Raw genomic sequence first — 14,826 nt, forward strand, 5'->3', positions numbered from 1 at the left:
GCCTCCCTTCCCTCCCCTGAAAGGACTTACTGCAGTCCTCAAACTTCCTGAGAGTTTGAAAACCACAGCTGTACAAGATAAAAAGGAAGCGACATTATCCAGGGTCTCAGAAACAGGTGTGGAAAGGAGAGACTGAAGCATGATTGAATCCTCCCAGCCCTGCATCCTAGCTAACAATGGGCCTAGATATTTCTTGTGTGACGCATCATGTAGCAGGCAGTAGAAAAAGGTATGCATTAGAGTCTCAATGCAATCCCTACCACACTTGCATTTCCTCTCTGAGTAGGGAATACCACTGAACCTGCCCATTAACAAGGCTGATGGAAGAGCGTTACATCTTGCAAGTGTGAAAGCTCTCCGAGCCTGCGGGTGCACCAAGTGGTAAAAGAAAGAGGCCGGTTTCCCAAAACTGACTGGAATATGGAGATGGAGTGGAGAGCACGTGGTTCTGGTGGCACTAAACAGCTCTTGTTTCACCGCAGATTCCAAACATATGGTAGAAAGCTAGACCTGAGCTTCCAGGTGCAACCAGAAGTGCGCTCCAGTCACATCCAGGAATGTTTCTGAGGCCTGCAGAGGCAGCACATGTCCTCTACAGCCTTAGAAAGCCCTTCAGAGTTGTTTAAAGGGTACTTCCAGTTTTTGTCAAAACCGCAAAAGGCCATAATGAACTGCAACCTGCAGATTTAATTATCTGCATGTTTCTGTATCCGTGGGGGGTCCGGGAATGGATATCCCATGGATATCGAGGTCCAACTGTACTATGGATATTTCAGGCTGATCCCCATTTTCCTCTCCACTTTCCAAAAAGTCTTTTTTTTAAAAAAAAAAAAAATCCCCATTTTCCAAAAGTCTTTTTTAAATTTTAAAAAAAGCAGAAGATGGGTGTGCATATTAAATAAGTTTCTATATTCCTTATTTGTCTCTTTTCCTCTTTACAATCAAGAAACCAGCCAGAATTGCAAAGCTCTACAAAATAGACAGTGTTTAGAAAACGATAAACCACCTGCTGTGGAGAAGGATTAAGAGATCAACAGGAAGAAGGAGATTGAAATGAAGATGAGATGTATATAGTACTGCCAGAAAATGTTGAGAAGGCTAGTTTCCAGGCTGGCTTTAATACGCAAGGAGCCAAAGGTAGCTGCACGGAACCCAGTGGCTCAGTGAAACTTGGGATGGCCCTGAAGCAAAGAAAGTACATTTTGACTAAGGAAAGCATTTGTCATCACCATATGAAGGAAAGAAAAGTGAAAATAAAGTACCTTACAGAGTTTCTGACTTTAGGCTACGATAAAAAACCATAACACTGTCTGATATTCCCCTTTAAGTTTATCAGGGACAACAGGGATTTTTAATAAATATATATTTTTTCTTTTCACTTTTCTGGTAAATGGTTCCCCTGAATAAGCTCCTGTAGAAGCTCCTTGAACTCAGTCAGGCAGCACGAGCACCATCTGGTGGCTAAATATTTGGATGCACTTTCTACTCCACTACCTCTGGAAAATTTTTATACTGAAGCTGGATTATTAAATAGCTCCCTTCTCTCAGAATGTCATCCATCAGCAGCAAAGTATTTTTTAACTTTGAAGGATGCAGAATATGCTCTCTATAGAATACAACTTGTCACTGAACTGCATCCATATTCCATTTCCAGGTCCCCATACTGTGAAGCCAGACTCTGCTGTATGTGTTTGTTTCTGTATTGCCCGAATTCTAACTTAGATTCATTCTGTATTTTAAAAATATCTGTGTTCTGAGTGGTACTCACATAAAGACACAATATGACAAGTCTTTATTTGAAGTATGTATATAATGCCTTACTATCCAAAGTAGCTTACAATAAAGCACTTTCAAAAAATGTGTGTGTGTGTGTGTGTGTGTGTGTGTGTGTGTGTGTGTGAGAGAGAGAGAGAGAGAGAGAACAGTACAGTGAAAACCCACTAGTTTACATAGAATGTACTAAAACAAAGCTAGCAGCACACTCCTGTGTTCACTCCCCACTGATATAGGTGCCCCAAAATGGCTTGTGCTGGTTCTGTGGGTGGAGCAGTCCAGGAGGTCTCCTCTGGGTAAGGGAATTTTTGGGTAAGGGAACATTTGTAAGCCATGAGGTAGCCCTCCACAGCGCAGAGGGGTCCAGTCAGACCTGCAGTAGTGAAATCGCTGGTGCAGATCCACATAGACTTTAGCCATAGGATGGGGTCTGGGAAGGCAGTTAGGATTCAGCAGCCATCACTGCCGCTGAACCCACTCTCTTCCCAGACCCAATTCCCCCTCCCTTGCCCCCTTCATCGCCCTGTTCCACTCTCCCCAGCCCCCACGCTGCTCTCATTCTGCCCTCCCCCGCTCCATCCTTCCTCGCCTGCTGACGTACCTTCGCCAGCTGGCCTTCTCCAGGTTGTCACTCCGTGAGCTGCTAGCAGGCCATTTGCAATGGCCATAAAGAACTCTCTACTGTCAAAACACTAGTTCTGATAGTGGGGGAAGGGGGAGGGAATACGATCAAGCTGTAATATTCATTAAAAGCCTGCATACACAAAGTCTAAAGTTCTTGGTACCCTCTGAGGGCAGGAGATCTGGTCTAGAGGGTAGAGCCTCCGTCTGCCTGAAGATAACATCCACAAGGTCGCCAGTTCAAGGCCACCGGAACCATGCGACCTTGAAGCAGCGGGCAAGCTGAAGCCGAGCTATTTCCATCTGCTCTGAGCGTGGGAGGATGGAGGCCAGAATGTGAAGCCAGATCGGAATGAAACACCTTGAATGTAGTGGTTCTTGAAAGAAAGAACCTTCTTTCAAATGGTAAAAATCCCTATTTAATAAGGGATTTAAATAAAAGCCTGCCTATGTAAACCGCCTTGAATAAAGTCTTGAATAAAGACCAAGAAAGGCGGTATATAAATACCTGTTATTATTATTATTATTATTATTATTATTATTATTATTATTATTATTAGACCATTTCCTGTACTGAACCACAGAAAGAGGGCTTCTACCTAATATTGGGTTATAGAAGCAACTGCTACTCAAAGATGAGTTTGAAGTGACTTGTGGGGAGATACTGGGAGGCCCCTCTGCTTTTTTTTTTTTTTTTTTTGAACCTTTGTTAATAAACTTTGAGTTAAGTGGTTGTCTGACCTTTGCTATTTGTCCACCTTCTGTGGACACTGCTATTTGTGGCCTTTCAGAAGCCTTGGGCGTAAGTTTCCATCCTGAGAGGAGAAGCAGGGGGAAATGAGATGACTCATGACACAATATGTTTCGCTTTTAAGGTGCTAAGGGACTGCATTATTCCACACTGGAAACATGTAGTTACTAGCACAATTATGTTTAAGATCGGGTGTAAAGAGCAGCAAGCCACAGAATTGAAGGAGTCCATATGCTGTTTTACCCTGGGGTGTCTCCTTTTATCCCTGTTCTTCAAAGTGGTGACAAGTGAGAGTGTCAGTGCTGATCTACAACTGCAGAAAGTTATGTGAAGTAATTCAACCCTAAGACCTTTAATATATAACACACTAGATCAGATTTACTGTAAAATTCAATGGAGGATTACAGCAAGTAATGGGTAAGTAAAAAGTCAATCGGTCTTGGGATAATACGATCATTTAGCGTAATCAATACTTTCCACTCATATTGACTTACAAGAAGATGGAAGGTGGCATTTAATATCTTTCTCTTTTTCTTTATTATCCTCATAGCCTGACTTTAATCACTCAAGCTTGAATCAATAATGATAGAGATAACACAGGTTTTTTAAGTAGGTAGACAAATTTTCAACACTTGCTTCTTGCAGTTCATTTTAGATCTTGCTTCATCCAAATTAACTTTCCAGTGCTTAATTTTGAATATAGAATTACTTACATTTTCTCAGCTAGAACTAAAGTACTAAAACCATGTCTTCAATAGTCCATTGGTTGTACTTTGTGATTCTGTGTCCTGCTTCAATGGGAAATGAGATTATAGCTCAATCAAAAATCTCAGGCCACGGCCGGCCCAGCCATGAGACCAACTGAAATGGCTGTCTCAGGCAGCAGATTGGTGCGGAAAAGAGAGGTAATCTCTGATGGTCTACTTTCCACTATTTTAAGAACTCCAAACACAGTTCATAAAGAAAGAGCTCTACTTGCATATTGTGGTACATGTATTGGTTGGTTGGCAACCTTCAGTCTTAAAAGACTATGGTATAAGCCTACAGCACCTGGTATTCTCAGGCAGTCTATTACACAGGCACTTACTAGGCCTGTCATAACAAAGGTATTTTAAAGTCTTTTGCAACAACAAGTAAGGTAGTTGTTACCTTTTGAATCTGACCTTAATATGTTGGCAATTGTACTTATAGCCCAACCCACTGTAACACCTCGTGCAGCAATGTAGAAGTGCTAGCATGGCATCCACTGCATCGAGCAGGTGTGTTTTGGCTTCTGAAAGCCTCCTTGAGGCAAAGAAACATTTGTTCCCTTGCTCCAGAGAAAGCCCCTGTCAGTTCAGCTGATCTGCTCAGACCTGCTCCAGCAATATTGCTGGTGTAAGTCTGCGTGGGCACATTAGGCAGATTGAGCCCAGGAAGGGGGCTTGAATTTGGCAGATCCTGCTGCCGCTGAACCCACACCCTTCCCGGGCCTGATCCACCATCCATGTTGCGCCATTCCCCCCATCGCCCACCTCCCTCCCACTCCCTGTGTGGTCTTATTTTGAGCAACCTTGTATCCAGAGTCTGCTTCCATGCAAAGAGCGACACTTGCTACTATTGCCAGGGGGTAGCCCACGCACTCCGGCGTGTCATGTTTTGCAACTGCCGGAAAGCTGCTAGTACTGCCAAATGCTCATTCTGGTGGAGCAGAATGATGGGGCAGAATGATGGTGGAGTAGATGGGGCCATTAGTATGTGAGCTGAGATCCTTTTTTAACAGCCAATTTCTTTGAGAAAGCAATCCAGCAATCACTGCAGAGCAAAGATGTCCTCCTTCTAATTAGCGACAACACAGTTCGCACATGTGCACGCGTTCAAACATGAAACAAACTGCTACAGTAAACAGGCCACCTGACAACAGATTGTCGCATCAGACATAAGGTATCCCTGATGCTTTCCTGTCTAAGAACTCCGTAACAAAGCCCTCCAATTGTCAGCACTTCTCTTCTTGACTAGATAAGATGACAGGCATGTTTATAATTTAACTAATTACAAAAGAGTTCAACAACGCATTTCTACTGAGACACTAATTTAAATTAAGGTAGTGCATTCCCAGGAGTCATTTTATTCCAAACTATTGAACACGTCTTTTTTTTTTTAAAAGCAAAATGAAAGCTGAGTCGGGCACTGATTCACACACGTCTTAAGCCTAAAGTGAGCCAGGCTTTTGATAAGCTAGAATCCAGGTGTGCTCCTGATGTTGTGGGCAGCCAAGGAATCTATCACAAGCACAATCTGTGATGTCTATATGCCATCAAAAATATTTGGGGGCCAAAAAAAAACAACAAAGGGTTTTGACATGTAGCACAATAGTCTATGGTTGTGCCAAACTTCTCACAGGACTGGTTTGCTATGAGCACTTTTTGAAACTAGAACAGTGGAAAACTAGAACTCTGAATCTAGGCTCACCTTGAGCACAAGGCTTATATGAAAAGGCTATGTGATGTTGGTATTTATTTTCACATTTCTCACATTTTTGTACTGCCTTCCTCCAAGGAGCTCAAGATGGTGTACGTAGTTGCTCTGCTCCTTTTGTCCTCACAACAACCTTGTGTCTGAGAGAGAGAGAGCCCAAGGTCACTCAGGAAGCTTTGTGACTGAGTGGGAATTTGAACCTGGATCTTCCAGGTCTAAGTCCAACTCCCAAACCACTCTGCTATCTTCTGCTATATTTTTTCACATTTAAATATCCCTGTGCAGAGCATAAAGGTGGGCGTAGGGAGCAGACAAAAGAACAGCTCCTTCCTCAATCTCAGGTGAGCTATTCCCCTCGTATATGGGTTGGTCCATCTTCTGATTCTCTTCCATGACTTTGGATAAACTGGAGATTCAGCTAAATGATAAAAGAGCTGATGCACTTTAACAGCTAATACATGTCTGACTGGCTTGAATTCCAACATAATTTGGAATTTACCAGACAGCTAAACTTCCTGCCACTTTTCATTTATAACAGGAAGAAACATGAAAAGATGAGGTATTAATTACATTTTCAGAGAAATAATGATTGCTGAAATTGTATAATTGCAATCATGTGTCTGTTTTTTTCTTGGAGTTTTCTATGGTGCAATCCTAACCTACTTTCCAGCATGGTATGGCTGTGCCAGGGGGGGCATGTGCTGCATCCGGCAGTTGGGGGGAAGTCACGGAGGCCTCCTCAAGGTAAGGCAATGTTTGTTCCATTACCTTGGAGTTGCATTGCCTTTACCTTGATGCTGGAAAGTTGGTTAGGATTGCACCCTATGTCTCAACATATGTGATACCAACCTTGGTTGAGACTCAGGGCCAACCTAGATGTGACCAGAGAGATCTGTGAATAAAGTATCCTGGGGTATTTAAAAGAGATAATAAGTTTTGGAGAAGCAGGAGTAAACTTTTTCCCCTGTGCTATTTTTTAAAACCTGAAAATGCCCCCCCCCCAATTGCAGGCAGTTTCAATGTTTGTTTACAAGCAACCATATGGGTCACAGCCCACAAGCTTGAAATTCCCTCAGCTGAAGGCAATAAGCCTTAATGAGAAATCTCATGCAAACTACCTCAAGATGCTCAAGAAATGGAAGCACTCAAGTGACAAAGGAATGAGGTCCTCAAGTGTGAAGAAACAGGTTATTGGCATAGACAATTGGATTTCCAGTGTGTGTGGTCCATACATGCATGGACCTTGCTGCAATAAATTCACCATAATGCTCCTCCTGTCTGTTCTATTCTGTAAGGTACATTAACATGCCCATACCCATATCTTGAGCTAGTTCCTCCAAATGCCCCTATAGGAAAACGCCCCACTCAGGCACCCATATTGCATAACTACGAAGAACACACTATGGAACTCTCCTTTGTCCAGTCTTTTACCTGTCCTGTGCTCTGACAATCAATATTTTCCCTTTTCAGTCCTGAAAAATTCTGTGAGAATCCCTACCTTGCTGAACTGCAGCCTATGTCTTCATTACTGTGCCTTTTTATGGACACTGCCTCCCCTTTAAATTCTATTTAAACACTGTCCACTGTTTAATAGGAGCAACTGAAAGTCCATTATAATTGTAATTAGGAATCTACTAGTCTATGGAGCAGAAACTGGCCACCATCCAAATCTAGGCCTAAGTATCTGTTCCAGAAACAAGACACATGTGGAGAGAGCACAACCTGTGACCATGGGCTTGCTGGTATTGTACTAAGAGTGGGGAGTCTAGCCCACCTCTCTCCAAGCCTTCCTCAGAGCCCATGCAGTAAATCTATGCAGTCAAATCAGGTTCAGTAGTGCTGACCAATATGGAATGCACATGTTCTCCTATAAATTAAACACAAAACCTGTATGTGAGACAATGGGGAAAAGTGGGTTTTGATGGGTTGGCCTGACTGCTGGAAGCAGAGCCTTAGTGGAAATAATCACCTGTATTCTAAGCAGATAGGGGAAACTGGAACTTATTTTTGCCTTGGAGTTGTTTGCTTATTGTTTATTTCTTGTAGGTTTATCCCACCTTTCCCTTTTGCAGTAAAAAGTTGGAAGGCAGCTAACAACAGTATAAAATAAAATAAAATCCATAAAATACAATATCATAAAATAAATCACATAAAAACGGCAAGCAAAAATCAGCCTTTTTTCTGCAGAGGCAGTAGGGAAGGCTGGAGTCACTTCACAGCAAAAGACAACACATGTCTACTCATAAGTAGGTTCAATTTTGTTCAATGATACTTACTACAAGGAAAGCGTGTATAGGATTACACCACCTGGGTACCCATTCCTATCCAGTTTTCCTGCACTGATGAAGTCACAGTACAGTCCCAAGGTAAGGGAACCAATGTTCCCTTACCTTGAGGAGGCCTCTATGACTGTCCCTCCAGTGCAGGATACAGCTCATGCCCTATTGGCACAGCTGCATCAGCTCTGGAAAGTTGGATAGGATTGGGTCCTAAATTGTGCAGACAATTAGCAGCTCTTGGGAAGTATTCCATATCCCTGAGGACTCCTGACCATTTCCAGAATGTCACATCTGTAGCATCTGTTCCAAGTGGCCCCAGCACACACCCTGCTTACAGCACTGCCCAGTAGCATGACCCAGTCATGGCATGATTCCCTCCCCTGTAGTCTTTGCTTGAAGGCAGCAGCTGACCAGTGTCACCTCTCCCCCTGCATGTATACATATGAATGCATTCAGAAATTACAGTGATTGCAAATATCAATGCTCACTGCTTAGAATGTCAAATTCATGCTTACATCCACAGTATTGTTAGTCAACTATCCAGCCCCTTTTTGACTAGGCAGTTATTTGTGCAAAAAAATCCTGATCCATGTAGGTGTGGGCCAAAAACACCGTCATTGATTTCTATAGCACAGAAAAAACGATGGCATTTTTTTGCTGTTGTTGCTAATGAGCTATTCTGATCCATGTTATTTTAGAAAAGGAATGGGATGTAGAGCTATCTTACAGATGGCAAATGACAGAACAATTTCAATCAATCTAAGAAAGAAAGAAAGAGAAATCCACATGTTTGGATAGGAGAGCCAAGCTGACAGCCAGATAAATGCTCTCCTAATCTGTGTACTTATATTATACCATTATGCTGTTAAACTCAGAATAGAAAACATTACAGCATTACATAAAGGGCAGCCCACTGAGGAACTGCATGCTGACTTCTCCACTGCCCTAGAATATATGACCCATGAATTTTTGCTTCACAGAGCTGGCAGATTTGGATGGGCTCCATTGGTTAAAATGTGTTCAGGGAATGTGAGCAATTGAGCAGAGCCAGCGGCAACCTGTTGCAGATTTCTGTTTCACTACCAATTAAGCTAACTTTTCCATTGGGATGTATTGTAACCCTACAGTCTTTTCTTTGACCCTTATATGGCAGCCTTTGTTTTTTCACGGAAGAAAAAATGGAGGGTGGGGGATTAAGGCTCGAATGACACATTTTGTTGACCATTCTTAATCAGACTTCCAATGAGCTCTTGCCTAATCATACCATAGAAGGTTAGTACTGTACAAAATACTGTATGAGGCATGAAGGCAATACAGTCTTCTGAATTAATGAAAATATCAATTCACCATGTGCGACACAGTTCAGTGCAGCAACGTGTGGTGTGGGGGGCAGAAGATAAGGCAGCAACGCCCCACTGGGATTCTTCGAAAAGCGCGGAGTGTGCATACACTCACAACCCGGATTGTGGGATACAATACAAAAAGATTGAATAGTAGTAGTAATTTATTAAGGAGTTGATAATAAATAAAGGGCAAGAGGTCTGGTCTAGCCTGAAGATAACATCAGAAGGTCATCAGTTCGAGGCCACCGGCAGCTCTGTGAACAGGGAGACCTTGAAGCAGCTGACAAGCTGAGCTGAGTTATTCCATCTGCTCTTTGGTGTGAGCAAAGAAGCGTCTTGGCTGCCCTTCATGTGAAAAATGAAGGAGCTGCTTGTCAGCCTGCATGGGAGGCAACTGGAGGCCAGAAGTGATACCAGACCAGAAAAGACCCATCTGAAATGCTGTGCGGTTCTTGAAAGAGAGAACCTTTCTGTGATTGTAAAAATCCCCTTGAGGGATTTAGAAATGCCTGCCTATGTAAACCGCCTTGAATAAAGTCAGAGGAGCAATCCAATGACCAGAAAAGGCAGTATATAAATACCTTATTATTACTATTATTGTTGTTATATGAATGAATTTTCTATAAAAATTATAAAACTATAAGCAGACACATAATAATAAACACTTGCGTTGCACCTTCTTAGTATACAAATCACATCATCTGTATTATCCTACCAAAACTCTATAAGGTATTATTATCCCCATATTACAACTCCAGGACTGACAATCAGCCTGAAGAAAACACAGGTCATGGTTCAGGATGTGGACTCACCTCCCTGCATTACAATCTCTGAGCATGAACTGGAGGTTGTCCATGACTTTGTGTACCTTGGCTCAACGATCTCCGACACTCATTCTCTCGATGCCGAGCTAAACAGGCGCATCGGTAAAGCAGCTACCACGTTTTCCAGACTCACAAAGAGAGTCTGGTCCAACAAGAAGCTGACGGAACATACCAAGATCCAGGTCTACAGAGCTTGCGTCCTGAGTACACTTCTGTACTGCAGCGAGTCATGGACTCTTCGCCCACAACAGGAGAGGAAACTGAGCGCTTTCCACATGCGCTGCCTCCGACGCATCCTCGGCATCACCTGGCAGGACAAAGTTCCAAACAACACAGTCCTGGAACGTGCTGGAATCCCTAGCATGTATTCACTGCTGAAACAGAGACGCCTGCGTTGGCTTGGTCATGTCGTGAGAATGGATGATGGCCGGATCCCAAAGGATCTCCTCTATGGAGAACTCGTGCAAGGAAAGCGCCCTACAGGTAGACCACAGCTGCGATACAAGGACATCTGCAAGAGGGATCTGAAGGCCTTAGGGATGGACCTCAACAAGTGGGAAACCCTGGCCTCTGAGCGGCCCGCTTGGAGGCAGGCTGTGCAGCATGGCCTTTCCCAGTTTGAAGAGACACTTTGCCAACAGTCTGAGGCTAAGAGGCAAAGAAGGAAGGCCCATAGCCAGGGAGACAGACCAGGGACAGACTGCACTTGCTCCCGGTGTGGAAGGGATTGTCACTCCCGGATTGGCCTTTTCAGCCACACTAGACGCTGTGCCAGAACCACCTTTCAGAGTGCGATACCATAGTCTTTCGAGACTGAAGGTTGCCAATACTATATACAACTCCAGGCCAAGGCTGAGAGGAAGGCTCAAATCCTAACCAACTTTCCAGCACTGACACAGCTGTGCCAATGGGGCGTGTGCTGCCTCCTGCAGTTGGGTGCAAGTCACAGAGGCTTCCTCAAGGTAAGGGAATATTTGTTCCCTTACCTCAGAGCTGCATTGCCCTTACCTCGATGCTGGAAAGTTGGTTATGATTGTCCCGAAGAGACCTAAGAAGCTTGTCAGAAATATATAAATATGTACAGTATTCAAAATTAGAAAAACCTTCCTAACATTTACCTTTACCTTTAGTTTAGCTTTACCTAAGTTAGCACCTAATTTAACCTGATGGAGGGATTCTAATGTCCAGCAAATTGGGGCACAGGAGCTAGACAAGGGCAATAAAAATAAATACATAAGTGCGTACATAGGTCTACTCTGAGCAGGAGCAGAGTCCTACTTGTGAGTAAGAGCCTGAGGTACAGGCACTTGGAAAAATAAATAAAACAGAGGAGGATAAAGTGGAAAGCAAGTTTTTCTACTTGGTTTAAATTAACCCTATACCTAACCCAAGTTAAACTTAATGTAAATTAGAACATAATCTAAAGGTTCAGTAAATTAGGACACAGGATCTAGGTGAGAGCAATAAATAAATAAAATAAAGGTGCACACTTAACAAAAGCAGGATTTTAGCAGGGCTAAACAGGATTTAAACCTCAGTGTGTAAGTTCTGCCAAGGCAAAAAATCTCTTAAAACAGTACAGTTTAAACTCAAATAAAAAGCCAGCTTGAGGTTAAAAAACAGTCCAGCCTCAGAGAACTGAAGCAGGAGGGTAAGAACCTAGGAAGGGCCAGTTCCCAGCCACCCACCCAGCCAGGGCAATTTAGCATAGTCATTGTCCTTTAGGTCAGGGGTGCCCAAACCCCGGCCCGGGGGCCACTTGCGGCCCTCGCGGCCTCTCAATGCAGCCCTCAGGGAGCCCCCAGTCTCCAATGAGCCTCTGGCCCTCCGGAGATTTGTTGAAGCCCGCACTGGCCCAATGCAACTTCTCTCAGTGTGAGGGCGACTGTTTGACCTCTCGTGTGAGGTGTGGGATAAGAGCTCCCTCCACTGCTTGCTCTTTCACATCTGTGATGCAGCAGCAGCAGCAGCAAAGGAAAGGCCAGCCTTGCTTTGTGCAAGGCCTTTTATAGGCCTTGAGCTATTGCAAGACCTTCATTCATTCATATAAGTTCATCTTTAATATATTCATTTATGAAAACTTATGTAAATTTATTCAAATTTTAAATGTAAATTAATTCTTTTTTTTCCCCAGCCCCCGACACAGTGTCAGAGAGCTGATGTGGCCCTCCTGCCAAAAACTTTGGACACCCCTGCTTTAGGTCATAGCAATTGACCTTTACAAGTTGCTAAGAGCCCCATTAGGCAAATCCAAGCACCCCATTCAGGGAAATCTCACCTGGGAAGACCAGTGCCTTTTCAATCAGCAAGGAGGGAGGGAGGAGGAGCTAGCTAGGAGTATAAAGCTAGCGCCTGCCACCAAGTGAGCGTCTATGCAGAAGTGCGCGTGGCCTCTGGGAAACCTAGTGCCTCGGGAACAAAGTGCCAGGTAAGGCACTGCAAGTTTAGCATCTGTGCAAGTTCAGCAGCAGGGCGAGGAAGCCAGGGCCCCAGATGCTGCCCTTTTTCTTCCCTTGAGAAGAGGGCAGCTAACCAGTGTAGGATTTTTAAGTACCCCTAAACAAAAACAAAATAAAAAAGCTATGCAGTCAGACGGACAGCAGCAGGGTGGGGGCTATCCAGTGTTTTGCATTGAGTGCAGCATGTATGACTATATGCCTCTGGGGCATAAGTCATGGGTGTGTCCTTGGTGCAAGGAGCTCCAGGGACTCAGGGAACACATCTGCTCCCTTGAAGACTTGGTGGCTGACCTGGAGAAGCAGAGGAAGGCAGAGAAGGAACATGGGGAGACTTCTGGGGACGATCAGGCTTCATCCCACCCTCAGGCATGCAACTCCTCAGCTGCCCGGGTGGGAAGTCTCGGGGCTGGAGGACGTCATCCTGGAGAGGAGGGAAACAATCCCCTAGGGGGGATCCCTTCTCCAGGGGATGGGCCCGTATCTGAACGCACTCGGGATACTCCTCGGCGGGAGGGGGGTCGGGGGCTTCTTGTAGTGGGGGATTCAATTATTAGAAACATAGATTGGGGAGTTTGCGACGGATGTGAGGACTGCATGGCACCTTGCCTACCTGGTGCGAAGGTTGCAGACATCACTTCTTGTCTAGACACGTTGGTAGATAGTGCTGGGAAGAGGTAGCGGTTGTGGTGCATGTCGGCACCAACGACATGGGCAAGTGTAGCTGGGAGGTGCTGGAGGCCAATTTAGGCTATTAGGTAGGAAGCTGAAAACCAGGACCTGAAAGCTGAAAGAAGGTAGCGTTCTCTGAAGTGCTACCTGTTCCATGTGCAGGGCCAGCTAGGCAGGCAGAGACCAGGGGTCTCAATGCGTGGATGAGATGGTGGTGTAGGGAGGAGGGGTTTAGATTCGTTAGGCACTGGGGAACGTTTTGGGACAAGCGGGGCCTGTACAAGAGGGATGGGCTTTGCTTGAACCAGAATGGAACCAGACTGCTGGCACATAACATTAAAAAGGTGGCAGAGCAGCTTTTAAACTGATCCCTGGGGGAAGGCCGACAGGAGCCGAGGGGCATCCGGTTTGGGACTCCTCATCCCTATGGGACAAGGATGGGGAGGTTAGAGAACAACAAGGCAAAGACAGAGTAGGAGAAGAAATCGGGAATGGTAGCATGATGGGTTGTGATAGACGGTTTGGCACAATGAGAGGATGCAGGGATAAAGGAGCTAATAAGCAGCCCATCCTGGGGCAAAGTCTCAAAGCCCAAAGTCTCCAAGCAAAGATGGGAGAACTGGAATGTCTGGTGACTAGGGAAAACACTGACATAGTGGCCATAACAGAAACCTGGTGGAATGCAGAGAATCAGTGGGATACCACAATCCCAGGCTATAAACTCTACAGGAGGGACAGGGAGGGGCGTGTTGGAGGTGGGGTGGCCGTTTACGTTAAGGAAGGGATAGAATCCAGCAAAGTAGAGATTGAAGACAGGTCCGACTCCACCACAGAATCTCTGTGGGTTAAATTACCAGGCCTCAGGAACGATGTAATACTGGGGGCGTACTATCGTCCTCCAGACCAGAAACCGGAAGGGGACCTTGAAATGAGGAAACAGATCAGGGAGGTGACAAGGAGGGACAGGGTTGTAATCATGGGGGACTTCAATTATCCTCATATTGACTGGGTCAATTTGTGTTCTGGTCATGAAAAGGAGTCTGGATTCCTTGACATGCTAAATGACTGTGCCTTAGAGCAGCAAGTCATGGAGCCCACCAGAGGACAGGTGACTCTGGATTTAATATTGTGCAGTACTCAGGACCTGGTTAGAGATGTCAATGTTACTGAGCCATTGGGGAACAGTGACCATGCTGCAATCTGTTTTGATGTGCATGTCGGGGGAAGAGTACCGGGCAAATCTCTCACAAAAACCCTTGACTTCCGACGGGCGGTCTTCCCTCAAATGAGGAGGCTGGTTAGAAGGAGGTTGAAAGGGAAGGTAAAAAGAGTCCAATCTCTTCAGAGTGCATGGAGGCTGCTTAAAACAACAGTAATGGAGGCCCAGTGGAAGTGTATACTGCAAAGAAAGAAGGGCTCCACTTAATTCAGGAGGGTGCCCGCATGGCTAACAAGTCAAGTTAGAGAGGCTGTAAAGGGCAAGGAAGCTTCCTTCCGTAACTGGAAGTTTTGCCCTAATGAGAAGAATAAAGAGGAACATAAACTGTGGCAAAAGAAATGTAAGAAGGTGATACGGGAGGCCAACAGAGACTATGAGGAACTCATGCCAGCAACATTAAGGGGAATAATAAAAGCTTCTTCAAATATGTT

The sequence above is a fragment of the Tiliqua scincoides genome, chromosome 2 (genome assembly GCF_035046505.1).
Source record: "Tiliqua scincoides isolate rTilSci1 chromosome 2, rTilSci1.hap2, whole genome shotgun sequence".
NCBI lineage: Eukaryota > Metazoa > Chordata > Lepidosauria > Squamata > Scincidae > Tiliqua > Tiliqua scincoides.